Source organism: Simochromis diagramma, unplaced genomic scaffold, assembly GCF_900408965.1.
Source record: "Simochromis diagramma unplaced genomic scaffold, fSimDia1.1 OVJJ01000208.1, whole genome shotgun sequence".
Classification (NCBI taxonomy): domain Eukaryota; kingdom Metazoa; phylum Chordata; class Actinopteri; order Cichliformes; family Cichlidae; genus Simochromis; species Simochromis diagramma.
Window position 1 is genome coordinate 68,745 of NW_024386789.1, and position 15,283 is coordinate 84,027.

The following is a 15,283-nucleotide window of genomic DNA, read 5'->3' on the forward strand; positions in this document are numbered from 1 at the left end:
CAATCACATGATAATACTGAAAAAAAAAAAAGTACGACTTAAATCTTGATTGCATCGTTTTCCAGAAGGAGACTCATCGGTGGCATGAAGCTGCACAATCAGTGGTTAATTAAATGTCAGTCACAAGTCATCAGCCAACAAGTTTGAGGTTTCAGAGCCCGTCTTCATTCATTGTTTTTTTTGTTTTTTTCTGCAAACAAGATGGCGACGTACGTTGAGGCTTCCAAAGAGGACTTTAAAATAATTAAAATGAGCATTCCTCCTAACTTACTGTATCTCTTTCTTGCTTTACCTATACCGATTCCTGTGAAGCAATTCAGGGAATGGAATAAACAGATTTCAAGATTCATTTGGCTCAACAAAAGACCAAGGATGAAGTTCATGAAGTTCTCTACTTTGCAGTCGCTGAGGGGAAAAAAGGGGCTTGGCTCTACCTTCTTTAAGGGATTACTACTTGTCTGCTCAGTTGAGATCTTTGGTGTGTTGGTGTAACCCATCTTATTGTGCAAGGTGGATGGTGATTGAGATGTCTCTCTCGGAGACACCGATCCAGTCTAGGCTTGGTCACGCAGCTTCTGAGTTGGGCAATATTTTGACAACCAGCCAATGGGTCAATTAGACATTAAAAACATGGAGGGGAGTGGTTAAGCAGGCACAACTTCAAGAGGAGATAAAACTTCTGAGGTGGCCAGCATACGACCCTGAATTTTTACCTGCCTCCCATGACAGCAGATTTAGACAATGGGTGTGGCATGGTATTACTGCTGTGTGTACAGTTATCGCAAAATCTAAAATTATGGCTTTTGATACTTTATGTAAGACTTACGACCTCGAGAAACAAGACTTTTTCCGATACTTGCAATTTCGTCATTGTATTGGTAAAGAAATAAACAGCTGTGTCCTTGGAGACTTCTCGATTGTTAACATCTTCATTGACGCTAATGACTCTGGGAGTAACAAAGCCCTGATAAGTAAACTGTACAAATGTATGATTAAGTTTAAAAAGGACTTGGAAAAGAGGAAAGAGAAATGGACATTGAGATTACAGAAGATGGGTGGACAAGGATTTGGGAAACTCAGTTCACCACAACTAATTCCAACACGTGGCGGGACTTTTGTTGGAAGAACATTATGCGTTTTTTCATAACACCTAAACAAAAGTCTAAATTCAGTGCTACACCTGCGCTGTGCGGAAACTGTGGGGAAGTCACGGCAGATCATGGACACATATTCTGGTCCTGTCCGTCCGTACGAACCTTCTGGTTGGAAGTTTCAAAGATAATTCCAAAAGCACTGGGATTTAATGTGAGCGATGTATCTGGGATGTTTTGCAGAAGATTGAGTTACAGATGATGTTTATCTCCTGAGAATTCTTTTGGCATCTGCAAAAGAGGCTATAAAAAAACATTGGCTTTGTAAAGATCCTCCCACTGTAAGTCTTTTTATTTCTATAGTGGAAAACATCAGATTGATGGAATGTATGACTTTCACCCTGCGACTTCAGGGGGACTTGGGAAGGAGAAAATGGCTGGGCTTTACAAACTGTGGCAGCACTCTTTAATGCATAGAACTTGCAATATATCGTTTTTATGTATGCATGTATGTGCAGATGTATATACGTGCATATATTTGTCTTCCCATGACCTCATAATTTTTTTGTTTCCCTTTTTGCTGTATAAAAATTTTTCTAAATAAAAACTATTAAACCCATAGCTGCCTCCACTTTTTATACTGACTAAAATTTCATGATATCGCGTATTGATGTATGTATATCTTAATTTAGCTGTTAATCATTTTCGATCGTGGCTCAAGAGTTGGGAGTTCGCCTTGTAATCGGAAGGTTGCTGGTTCGAGCCCCGGCTTGGACAGTCTCAGTCGTTGTGTCCTTGGGCAAGACACTTCACCCGTTGCCTACTGGTGGTGGTCAGAGGGCCCGGTGGCGCCAGTGTTCGGCAGCCTCGCCTCTGTCAGTGCGCCCCAGGGTGACTGTGGCTACAATGTAGCTTGCCATCACCAGTGTGTGAATGTGTGTGTGAATGGGTGGATGACTGGATGTGTAAAGTGCTTTGGGGTCCTTACGGACTAGAAAAGCGCTATACAAATACAGGCCATTTACCATTTTCAATTCAGATTTATATTATTACTGTTACACAAACTTAAATTACAGAACTAAATGTGGCCATGCGAAGTCATGCACGACACATTTTTAACATCAAACCCTAAAACTCACTGGATTTAAAATTGGGCAATTTAGTTTAACTCAACCCAGCTTACAGTTTACCAGTTTGATTCTAACCAGTTTTGGTTATTTGACCTTACGTTTAAAGGACACTGGGGTAAAATGAGTGTTGGGCTGACGGATTCCTGGAGGATCGAGGTAAAAGCAGGGGAGGCACACAGTCCTGCAGGCTTTGGCAACTCTAGTACTCTGGGAAGAAACCATAAAGAATTTACATATTTTTTTTTTTAACAACCAGAAATAAAAAGTCACATGTAATAACAGTTGTAAAGAGTCAAAATTATCTTGGCACTCTATACAAGGATATCCTTTAAACTTTGTACAGTCACCCTGGGTATAGCTCTTAATATAATCTCCAGGTCAATGACTTTTCAGTATTTGGAAGATGGAAAGTGGTATTGGCCATTTTAAAACTTTAATTTCCTAATGACTTCTCAACATCATCATCAACTCTGTTATAAACTGACCTAATTACATTATCACTGTCGTCATACTGTTGGGTAATGTCGAAGTGTTACCCAACAATTTTAATAGAATACAATGACTTGGTATTAAGATTTAAACCTCAACCATCAGTTTGATCAATCAGATGGAAAATCTGGTTATAAGTCAGCTGACCTATATAGTGTTAGCGCTATAATGACCTAAACTTAATATAAGTGTGTATGTAGGTTCTTCTTATATAGATTAGCAGGGTGCAAACATGCTTTAAAAGCTGGACGTTTTAACATGGGATTCTATGGGGACTTGAGCTTCAGGTGGCACCTAGCAGAACTTCAGTTTTTGTCACTTCATCACTGGCTTCATTCTTCAGCTACAAAGGTTGCCCCTAGGTTCAACCCTCACAGCTCCCTTACCTAAACCATAAAGTGTTTCCAGTCATGCAGTATTTGAAGCTGATTGTTTCCTCCTGTGTGAGAAAGGAAAAAATCCCAAACCGATTCTCCCAGAATTTATGGCTGTTCAACAATTTTGAGCGTAGACGCTAACAACAAGCCTGTAGATTGGCACACCAGCTCAGTGAATAAGTAGCCTAATTTAATCCATAAGTGACTGAAGGAAGGACAACAAGATCAAACTTGCTTCTCAGTTATTTCTGCTTATCATATGCCAGCCTCTTTAGACATGATGTAGATGAATATGTATGGTTTAAGAATGAAAGCTAAACGGTAACAGCTCCATGAGAGGTCGCTATCCAAACATACTCTGTGTGAAAGATGCAAAGCATGACAGAGAGACAACAATGGTTCAGAAACGTGAGACAGAGTAGCATGAAAGAAAGCAAATATCTTGCTCCGAGTTCCGCTCTACTTTCTTTAAGCTTAGAGGCATAAAATGAGAAAATTCGACCCATTGCCGACGATAAAGACAATGTTATTGCAAGACTCGCGGTGTTGCGTTACATGATGTTTGTCTCCCTGGAAACGAGCCCGTTGGAGAGGCGGATGGGTTAGCAGTAGAGCTGAGATCAAAAACAGGTGAAGACTCTCTGCTGGTCATACTATCTCTGCACCTTCTGCCATATAAATTGGGAGCAATTGCGTTCAATATGGTCAATATGACAATTTTCCTGTCAAAAGCAGATGTGTTCAGTCTGCGTTCTGGGTGAAAAAGCATACGGAGCAGCATTTATGTCATCACCAAACACTACACTGAAAATCCGATAAAGTTCATATCTGGAGGCTAAGCAGATGTACAGTGACAGAATTCTGACTTTGTGTGACTGAGCTCGGCGACTGAGAGCTTTACCTGACTGCCATTGATCTCCATTTAAAAGCCAGGTCTGGACTTGATTGGGAGGTGAGCGGAGAGGCGGCCAATTTGTCATCATTTGGGTGACAACTTGTCTGACTGACACACTCCCTCGTTGACCTCTCTGTGCTTTGAACTGATAACAAAACTGCACGTGTGCGAGGAAAGAGCGGAAAATGAGGAAAAATGACAACAAGAAGGGAACAGGAGACGTTAAAGAGAAAAGCAGGGCTTCTGGGTTAAATTGTACAATTTCAAACTTTTCCAGACCTTCGTATCATGATTTCCTTTGAAGGTATTGATATTCACCGAGGTCTGTGTCGACTTCCATCGCATGCTTTCCCCCCACAAAGACAGATATGAAAATATGAGATCATTTGCATTTGACACCACATTCAATCACATTTTGGTAAAAATGTTTCACTTTCTAGTTTAATTTTATTTTTGGTCTATTAATTTCCAGACTTGATGCTGTTCCAATTTTTATTTTTAAATTTTGCTCTAATTGAGGAAACATTTAATATGCTAATGGCTTTAGCATTATGCCACATTGGGGCTATGTTTAGACTGTATACAAAAGATGGAAAGAAACCATGACATCACCCTCTGGTTTATGGATATTTAGAGCCAGAAGTGACCATATTTGAATGAGGTGAAGTGCTAAGTTATCAGCTAAGGCCAGCAAGCTCTCTCCAAATTTCACACACTGAAACTGAGGCAGTTTTTCAGCCCAGGAAGCTGCTGCTCAGTGCTACACACAGCTGCGCAGACACACATCGACATGCTGTAACTGGGTGCTGCCACTTGAGGGCAGTATCAGAAATATGTGGGACAATGTGTAGCCTGCTATGTCTGTGCAGTCAGAGAAGACAGATGTTACAAGATATACAAAGGAGTTCTTTACAGTGGATTAAAGCCAAGTGCTAAACACAATTAAAACTGTCCACTGCAGTCACTGCCTGTCCTTTAACACCAGGAATGTTTCATATCTGTTGTTTATGCTCTTTATGGTGATCTCCACTGTTTTCATTCCTTATCCTGTCCAAGCCAACTTCGCAACCAGTCCACAGTGATCCTAAGCATAGCATACAAACAGGCTGATGTTGGCTCACATGTGGAATACACACACTCAAGTCTCTCTGATCTTTGTGTTGGTTGTATTCCATAATGGGGGGATTTTCTGTGTAGGTGGAAAAGTCTACAAATTGATGCCAACTCAGACCATAAATCACCCTTAAGGCAGATAGAGGAGGACTGCGAAAACAGTATTGCAAACGCTGGAGTCCCAAGTTAACCAAAGAAAACAACTTAAACAAAGTTCAGCAATGAAAACTTCAAGTTTGTATGAGTTTGTGCTAATAACACTGTATATTTTAGTATATGAATATTATGAACAACTGATATCTTAAAGGCTGGACACTCATAAATATCCACCAGTTAGTTTTTTAATCACATTTTCCAACAAACACTGATGCTTTCTCATAAAATTGAGTCATACATTCCAAAAACCTCATCATCTTGGATACAGTGGCTGAGGTGAACATCACCGTTCTGCACAATCACTTTTTTTTTTACCAAACAATTGAAAACATGATGGAAAGAGAGAACACAATGGATAAAATGCCATCTTCTTCATCTTTAGCCTCATCTCCTGAAATGACGTCAGGGCTCTAGCACATGGAAATGTTCACAAATGCGTATTTATTCCAGATATCGTGGCACGTGCTAACTGCCAGCAGATTAGACATGTCCATCTCCGAACAGCTGACAACAAATCGGCTAAACAACAACAACAGCTGGTTATAAGATAACCAACAGTCAGCTGTGGCTGTTAGGAGATACAGGCTAAATTTCACGTTTTTCATCTCTCTCTGCAGTGGCGACAACAGCACTGTGGACTTGGGAGGATGATAATAAATGATAAAAACAATGTGAAATCAGTTGCCCAGTCAGTCTAAGAACAAAGCCCGTCTGCTTTGTTGGCTTACCATCCTCATCCTCGACCTGTGCCCGTGCTGACAAAGCAGCCCGTCAGTTGCCGTTGGTTCTCCATCAATTTTTGTGTTAAAGGTGGGAGGAAAAAACTTTACGCTCTTCAGCTACTGGTCTCTCACCTTTCAAAGTATCTCTAGGTTTGCCTTGCCTAGATCCAGTCACCCAGCTTGTTTCATTTGCTAGTTTCAAGACTTCTTTCAATACAGCACTCTTTTAATACACCATGAAGTTGATTTTACAAATTAAGAGTCCAATTCAGAGTAAAATTTTGTGTCCTTTGTGTAACAAATCATATGGACAGTGTCCTGTTTCTCAGTTAGATCAAAATATTCAAGATTCAAAGTGTTTATTGTCATGTGTCACAAGTGAAAAAAGTTGTTCAGTGTTCAGTTGTATTGGGAGTTACCGTAAGGATCTGAATGTTCAGTTTTTCCCCCCTATTAATATTTCCAAAGTTAATAATAGCTTGCTACCCAAGCTAGCTGGCTAATTTGCTGATCATTTTCAAGCTCTCATCCACATATTTAACTCAGTTCAATTAAATTTTATTTATACAGCGCCAAATCACAACAACAGTCACCTTGAGGCGCTTTATATTGTAAGGCAGACCCCACAATAATACATACAGAGGAAAAACCCAACATTGAGCAAGCACTTTGGCAACAGTGGGAAGGAAAAACTCCCTTTTAACAGGAAGAACCATGCTCAGGGAGGGGCGGCCATCTGTCGCCACCGGCTGGAGTGAGAGAAGGAAGAAAGAACCAAAGGCTGGGTCTCATCTCATCAAGACATGCAATGGGTAAAACTTAGCGATAGCAGCCCTGAAACTGAGGGGTGAAGTCCCGTTTGTGTAAAACTTATTGACACAATCTGTCTGTTAGGCAACTTAATGATGGGGATGCCAGTGACAATAGAAATTAATGTAAATCAGAGATCTTATGATTGCCTAATTCTTCACAGGAACTCTGTGTAAAAGCTTTTTAAATACAGCGATGAAACAATTATTAACATAGCACAAGCCACAAGAGCACTGCTGAGAAAGTCCGTGTGAATGTTTATGTTTCGTGTGCCTTTGTTCATATTGGTAATTAAACTGTTTATGCATTAACATTTGCAGTTTGTGCTTTTGTTTGCTTTTTATTTTTGCCCATTTACTTCTTATATCAAACACTGTGCTCAGTCACTGTTTAGTTTATTGCCTGTGATTAAATAAACACATGCCCGTGCCCTATTACTCACACAAACAGTTCAGGACCATCAACGTCTAAATTAGAAGAAGATGACGACCTGGTTTTCGTAACGCCACGAAAAAACAACAGTTAATAAATAAACCAAAATCTGAAGTTGATTACGAAAGTAATGAGTTTTCTGTTTCAGAAGCAGCTTTTGTATTTTTGAATTTTTTTTTACAAGCAGTTGGTAGCTGTGCAAATAACCCGACACGGGGAGCCAGCCAGGTACTTAGATGAGGTTGCAGGCATTGTGAAAGCAGAATAATTACATGGGATAAATGTTTTTTTGGCTAACAGCATGGAATGGAAGATTAGCTCCCCAGGGAGAGAATTAAAAAGATCCAACCTCTAATACTGCTGGCTTGAGGACGATCGCTGAGGCAGACAAGATGCAAGAAAAGAGCCTTTTTCTGCATTTCAACATTTTGTCTTTCTTAGATTTGGATGGATATATAATTTAAAGAGAACGGTAAACAAGAATCATGTGTGCACCAGCAGCTTTAAGAGTTTCCCACCTCTTTAAATTGCTCCACGGGTCTTTAGCGGTTGTTGCAGGCCAGCAAGAACAACTGATGAAAAGAAGGCAAAGTTCAGCTACAGCCAGTTGTGAGTGACTAAAGCAGCAGTCAACAACTGTTACTATCAAAAGAGCCGTTTTTGAGCAATTTTGTATAAAAAGGAACAAATCTGTTTGGAGATGCAAACCATCTGAGTCTTACAATTAAAGTCAAATGACCTATTTAGTGCAAATTTGCCTTTTGAGCATTTCTAATGGTGTGTAAAGAATTAAAATCTGGGACTTCAGAATAGCCATTTATGTGTATACGCCCGTGTTTGCCTCTGCCACTGATATCAGCAAAATTAAGAGGATAAGGGACCAAGCGGTAGGCGTAGGCTATGAAATTTGTATAATTTTTTAAATTCTCAATGGCGTAGATTCAGCAGGGCGCTGGAACCATTCCTCACGGAGTTCGGTCCATGTTGATATGATAGCATCACACAATCAATGCAGATTTGGTCCATTTCACATCCTCGATGCAAATCTCTCGTTCCACCACATCACAAACGCTCTATTGGATTGAGATCTGGTGACTGTGGAGGTCATTTGAGTACAGTGAACTCACTGTGATGTTCAAGAAACCAGTTTGAGGTGTTATGAGCTTTGTGACATGGCACACTATCCTGCTCTGCGCAGTCATCATTAAAAGGGTACGCTTTGGTCACAAAGAGAGATTCAAGAATGTGCTGCTACACCACCAGCAGCCTGAACCTTTGATACACGACAGGATGGATCCATGCTTTCATGCTCTTTATGCAAAACTCTTCGAATGCTGCAGCAGAAATTGAGAGTCATCAGTACAGGGGCAGTTTTTCTAAGCTTTTGTTGTCCAGTTTTGGTCCCAGTTTCCCACTCGATGGCATCTTCTTCTGCTGTAGCCCAGCTACTTCAAGGTTGTACACTTTCAAGTGATTATTGCTGTCTTCCCTTCAGTCTGAAGCAGTCTAGCCATTCTCCTCTGAGCTCTGGCCTAGAGAACTCACCAAATATTCTCTCTTTATCTGGATCTTTGTTTTCAATTGTTTGTTTGCTTTTTTGGACCATTCTCTGTACACCTTTGAGATGGTTGTGTAAGAATATTCCAGCAAAATGTTTGTAGGTATGTAAGTGAAAACAGTTAGTGCAAATACATTCAATACAGATATTTATTTTTGATATTTAGTGTTGATATCATATTATGCTTCTATGTTGTTGTTATCAGCTTGCTTGATTTACTTGGTATTATTCTGTAAAAATTTTATTGGTATCAGCTACGTTAAAAACAAAGTGTGGTAAAGGAGCAGAAACATTCTGGAGACTATGGTAAATGTCCTTTTTTAACCCTTTAAAGCCGGTTTTGCGTAACTATTTTTAAATCCCCGTAGAACCGGAACCACGTAAGCTAGCGCAATAATTTTTTTTGAATATGAAACCGGAGGAGTTCTACTTACATCTTATGCCATCAGCTTGTCCTATGTCATAGTTTCCTTTCGCATATAGCTTTGCAAAAACTGCACAAAAAGCGGAAAAAAATGCAGGAAAAAAACACAATATTCCGTTTTGCCGATCCGATCAGCTGTTCATTGAAATAGACTTTAGTGCGTGTCCGAAACCGGAAGTGACGTCGTTTTCGTGGAAAATGTAGTTTTTTATTTGTAGGCCTATACTGCCTACTGGTGTTTTTAAAAGTCATGTTTGACTTTATGCTTTTCTGAATAGTTGCTGGGATGCTTAGAACTCAAATTGCACTGCTTTAAATAGTTTATTTTGATGCACATGCTGTTTTCTTTGAAAATTTGCATCATAGGATTGTTTTTCATTTTTTCTGCAGTATATAAAAATTGGTGTATCTGAAAAATAAAATTATGAAGACACTCAAAATAAATTTCCTGTGGTTGGAAACTATTTTTTCAACTTTTTTGTATTTAAAGTTTTGAGGGATAAACCTCTTAAATTTCTCTAAGTAGAAATATATGTAAAAAAAAACAAAACAAAACGATTTTCAATTTTTTTTTGTAGTTTATTGCAATGTTTTGCAATTTATGTAGTTACTATGGACTTAATGCATACATATTACTAAAATTACTATAACAGTTGTATTGATGTATAGCAACTTGAAATGCTCCCAGAAATGGCTCCACAGCATGTAAAAATATAAAGCTCTGGCGGACTTGGTTCTATGGTAGGTCTTAAAAGGTTAAAAGGTTGTTTTTTTTTTAGAATTTTAGTGCCACAAATCATTTTTAAAAAGTATTAAACATATATATAAAAAATATTGGCCAAAGAGAATGAGGTCTGTGTTTTCAGCTTTGAAATGTGTGAAGACTGGCATGTACAGCAGTGTTGGGGAGTAACAGAATACATGTACCGGCGTTACGTATTTAAAATACAAAATATGAGTAACTGTATTCCGTTTACAGTTACTGTTTTAAAAGGTAGTATTCAGAATACGGTTACTTTACTGAAATAAAGGCATTACACGGCGGTCTTTTCCTGTTTCATATGTTAGATTGTGCCCTCTCTATTTGTTACAGGCACTGCCCTAGCGACTGTAGCCTCATGGGCAGTGTAGTCCAGTTGTAAGTAAGCTATTAAGACTCAACTGTACACTGTGTTCGTGTTTTCCTCCGAAACAATACACTGAGCAGTTCCACTGGGTTTTAATAAAAACTCACACAATGCGATCTAATCTTTATCAAAGTGAAAATAATACTGACAAGCTGTCACGGTTCATCCTACTTGACTCGATTTGGCAATGAGATTCCTGTCAGGTTACGTGTCTGACTGGATCTAAGAAGTTCCTTGAAAAACATGTGCAAACACGCCTGCCATTCACAGGTCTCTCCAGCATCCCTCTTAATGACCAAAAGGTGCCCTGACCTTCTGTGGATATGTGTATGCGTGACACTTCACTGCCAGCCTCCTGCTTGGCACCTTTAGGGGTTCTTCTTTCCTCACTGGTCACGTCCAGCCTTTTTCACCTCCACCTATTCTGTCTTCTTCTCTTCTTCTGCCTCTGCTGCTAGTCCAGCCTCTGCACTCCTCACTGTGCTCTTCTACATTCTCTGCTTGACAAAGCTGAACAATTTCATAGTTAATATTGATCTCAGCTTTGATTTTACATAAAAAGCTGAACATTAGTTCCACATACTACCAAAAAAGTGGTATTATAGGATACACGAGTAAACGCATGTTCAGCAGCATGAAGCAGAAACCACCGCTTTTCTGCACAGTTCAGTGTGCTAGCATGTTGAACAGTGGTTCTTTGTTAGAAGACAGAAACATTCTCCCTGTGTGATCACCACAGGCCTCACACACACACACACACACACATACAAACTAATGGAGCTTATGCCTCAGAATAGTTGCCCTCCTATGAAAGTTTAATAAGTAGGGAGAGGGGCCAGTCACAATTCACACACACACACACACACACGCACACACAAACTTAATGAGGAGTGTCTCACACGTAGTGGTTCAACTGACGCCAGCAGTGGTGGGAGAAAGGAAGGTGTCTGAGTGTGTGTAAGTGCGTGTGTGTGAGTGTGTGTGTGTGTGTGTGTGTGTGAGTGTATATACATTGCGGTGGGGGTATTTGAAGGTGTGAATCAAACACTTAACTAAGCTTCTCCACTCGTGCTCTCCCAGGACTTACACAAACACCTTAGGCTGCCTGTCATATTTCTGTACACTGACTATATGAAGCCATTCCTGACTACATCACACCCCAACCACAGTTTTTAGTAGTATGCTCAGCTTGTGCTCGACTAAGCATACGCTTAGAATAACCTGCAGTAGATGCACTACTGCACATTTCATTCACTCTTTTCATTTCATGATGGGGCAGCGTAGAATAAGACTACTGGAGCATTTATTTTTATTCCAGCCCATTCATTCTCTTTCATTCTTAGCAGACTATGCCTTCCTAACTTTGACAATTACTGAAGCTGGTCTCAAGTATTGCAACTGTATGATAAGAAGATTTTGATATGCGCCGATAGGACTCGTCCCTACAACGCTGTGCTGCTCCAGTTTTGCGTATTACGACACAAGCTGAACTGAAAGCTTGATATGATGAAGTGTAAAATGAAAATACAGAATTCACTGTCTGGGAACCAGAGACAGCTGACTGAAATTTAATGGCATTTTTGAGTCTAGATCAAAGCAGCGGTCTGACCAAAGCGCAGGCCAATACTGCTATATGAATCCAAGCTACAGTTATGTGAAAGAGAAGGTTTTCACAGGAGTCTATACTGAAACTAAGCTCATGCTCACGTCTAGAAATTTGGAGTAAGTAGGAGCCAGGTGCTGCTCATCAGATGCACTTCATTAACTGAGCATCAGCAAGTGTGAGCTCCTATATAAAAGCAGAGGTTTTGGTAGCTTGCAGGTCTGGAGCGCTCAACTGCGTGTTAGCACAAAGCCACAATCAGTACTTGACAACACAGCAAACTGTGCAATGCTCGGAGAAACCGCACAAAACCTCAAAGCGAGACTGCACTGGTGGAGGGGTAACGATATGGGTTTGTTTCACAGCTACAGGGCCTTGGCACCTTTCAGTCACTGAGATGGGCAGACTTAAGAGCGACAGGACTATGTGTCGCTTAATCTTTGATTTTATCTATTTTTTGCTGTGTTTTACTTGCATCTATTTGTAAGAGTGAGTGTAAACACAATTTTTTTTTCATTTCATAAGCTCGAATATGCAGAAAATGGGTTTAAATGTTGAACAAATTTCTTCAAGTCAGAGACTGTTGCATATAATTACATTTTTGCTTAATGCAATGTGCATAAAATTAAAAGATTAAAAGTAATAAAACAAGTTTTTAAAAGAGACTTTTTCATTTGATTCAATTTTACATGATGGATTATGCAGAAAAAATAGAATTTGGCTGAAAGGGCTGAAATTACTTTTGAAAAAAGGTAATCAGTAAAGTAACGGGATTACTTTCTTGGAGAAGTAATAAGTAATTAGTACCTAATTACTTTTTTCAAGTAACTTGACCAACGCTGACTGGGACAAAGATCTCAAGCAAAAAGAAACGAATGAAGGTCGAAGTTTAGACCTCAACACGACTGAAACGGTGTGGTTGGACATTAAGAGAGTTGCATCTACTGAATCATTGGCTGAACTTTTTCACATGGCACTATCAGTATTGTTAGATCTCACAGAACAGTAACAGATTTTGAAAATGTTCAATAATCAAAAATATTTCAGATGCTATATAATGTCTTGGGACTACCACAATGGTTTTTGGGACATGAAAAAAAATTCTTTATAAAAGTGTTGATTTTTCTCATTTCTTTATTGTTTACCTCTTTCAGTCGCCCTCTGATGAGTGTTTGCCTGTTTGATATACAATGCGGTGACTCGTGACGTTATAATTTCAAATGCATAACATCAGCGCACAATTATGTATTCACTGGTTTTCAAGCAAGCAAACAAATTTGGAGTGAAACCTGTCGACATCTAGGAGCTCGTAGCCCGGAGCTTCTGGCGCGGTTGCATTTTATGGGAACTGAAATGATAATAATTAGTCGGCAGAAGAGTTTCTGATCTTCCAGAGAAAATGAGATAAAAGCTTTTGGAGCTTCTGTAGGAAAGCAAATACAAAAAGAAAGCGCTACCAAGTTCAGGTTTGTATATTTTGAAACCCTAAATGCATTTCACTGCTCCCGCTTCTTCTCCTGTCAGAGTTACTTGTTGAGTATTTGCCTCTCCCTCAGGCCTGAGCTGTTGCTGCAGCTTTCAGGATGTGTTTGTTGTTTCTTGAACTTGCCCAGCCAATTAAGGTTAATGTGACAGACATGATTTAAGTACATGAAAGCATCTGTGGCTTCCTGGTAAAATACCTCACTGGAGAGGTACTCCAAAGACGCGTGTGTGTGTGTATGTGTGTGTGTATGTGTGTTAGGTAAGACACACAGGAGCTAAAACAAGCCCCGAGGTTGTAAATTATCAACGATCTCGGGAGAAAACCCTCTCTTTGATATAAAGACATGGCACCTAGGATTTGTGGAATGCACTGTCAAAAACTGCCTGATACATCCAGACATGTTTACTCGGTTCATGTCTTTCCACAAACCAATCAGCGGGCAATAATGTTTAGGCCCTGGGTAAACTGGGTATAGTGTTTCTGTTCATTTAGCTGTTGATCAAATGCAGATCTTGAATTTTATCATTAAAAAAAAGACTGTTTTCCATTTTCAGCATTTGTTTTAAATTTATGGTAAACACAGTCGTGGCATATTGAGTAAATCGTAAAACATGACAAAATAATATTAAAAAGATGGAAGAATACAAAGAGCTAACAAATCTCTCCAAGTTACAGTGGCTAGCTGCAACGGCTAGATGAGCTTTGCAGGGAATGTCCAGTGGCCCATTTTCTCATAATGAGCATGGTTAAAAAAAGAAGAAGAAGAATTTTTTTAAAGCTACATAAACTGATTTATAGCTGTAAAGTTGCAGGTTTGTGAGCAAGGTTTGCATCCTGTATGGACCTTTTCAGTTTCCAGTTATTTTGCACTACATAGGTTTGGACACTTTCGCTAACTGATTGGGAAAAGGCTGTTTGGGTTAAAATACATCCCTTTAACTCTAGATGACATAGCACCAGGTTATATCACTACCAAAGGACACTGAGCCACACCAGTGGGTTTGGCATAACAGTTCCATATAGATGTCAGGAATGAGCATGGCTTTGGTTCTTCATCATCAGACTCTGGTCCATTCATTTACAAGATAGTCTGTGTAACTTCTTGGTGTCTGTGCTGCCATGCTCCTAGTGTGATCTCATCTCTGGCATTCATTAAAATCACACATGCAGACGCACCACATGTCCAGAGCAATGGTGGTCCACCGTCTGATGATCTGCAGCACCCGGTGGGAAAGTGAATCCTACACGGTGTGCAGGAGATTCGGGACTAGTCCAAGTTCTCACCTATTAAAACGAAACAAATCACCCCCTCAAAGAGAGGGCAAAATCCCCGCTAATAGCTGCAAAGGCCTGTCGTGGCCCTGCACATTCAGTCACTCACACATACACACACAGAAAATAGAGACAGTGATGAATTGTACTGGGAAAATCCCTGCTGTACAGATCCTTCAAAGGCTAAAACCTGCAAAGCTCTTCAAGCAATAGCCTCACAGCACTTAAAGTGAGCTTGCTTTCCCCCAGTAAAGGGAATTAGGCTGAATGAAAAGCACTGGAAAGTCATTCAGACACTTTATTAAGATCTCAAGTCATAAAGCCACTGGAAAGCCATCGGATCCATGGCCATTTGGACTCCGTCTCCTATGGACAGCAATCAAAACGCTTGATGCATAGCGTACATCTGGGATAGTGCTTGAGTACCGTGTCTCCTATATTGGGATCCAGTTAAGAAAACAATTGCAGAGGTGAGTTGCAACCAGTGTTCTCTGTAAGGCAGTGGAGTTCAGTTCACCTAAACAATCCAGCAGCTGAAACCTGGAAACTTCACCACAACACTCAATTGGAAATGTTGGGCACATAAAAATTTCAGTTA